The sequence below is a fragment of the Trachymyrmex cornetzi genome, unplaced genomic scaffold (assembly GCF_001594075.2).
Source record: "Trachymyrmex cornetzi isolate Tcor2-1 unplaced genomic scaffold, Tcor1.1 scaffold385, whole genome shotgun sequence".
NCBI lineage: Eukaryota > Metazoa > Arthropoda > Insecta > Hymenoptera > Formicidae > Trachymyrmex > Trachymyrmex cornetzi.
The window spans coordinates 1358328-1358848 of NW_017298586.1; positions in this window are offsets into that span (position 1 = coordinate 1358328).

Below are 521 nucleotides of genomic sequence, written 5' to 3' on the forward strand. Positions count from 1 at the left end.
AGGAGTTTGGCAGCTTCCCTTCCTCCTCGACTCCGCAGGTTCGAGAGGTATGTTAAATTAACGGGACAGTTTTAACGTTCATGATATTATGGTAATGGCATTTATCGCCGATACAAAAGTACAACTTGTAGGAAGATAAGAAAACTGCGATTGGCACGGCAGAAATATTTTTTTTAGATCAAATGACGGCCGCGAAGCAAATAGAGCTATCATCCTTTTTATCAGTTAAAATCTCGCACTCTCTAGACACGAGTAGAAATAATTTATGCCGCATTTCTCGGTTTTGACGTCATCTATATCGATTGACCGACCTTGAGCAATTTCTTTCTCCATTTTGTACGAGTGTTGTACATATATATGTATACACATCTCATTAATATTTAACGAATTCTTGTTTTTTTTTCTTGCGCACACGTCCGCGCGTATGAAAGGTCTAAGGCGTATTTTTGGAAGTTCCTTAATTCTGTCATCAGCTACTGCAACTTAATATTGATTGATTCGAGAATAAAGAACGGCTCGAG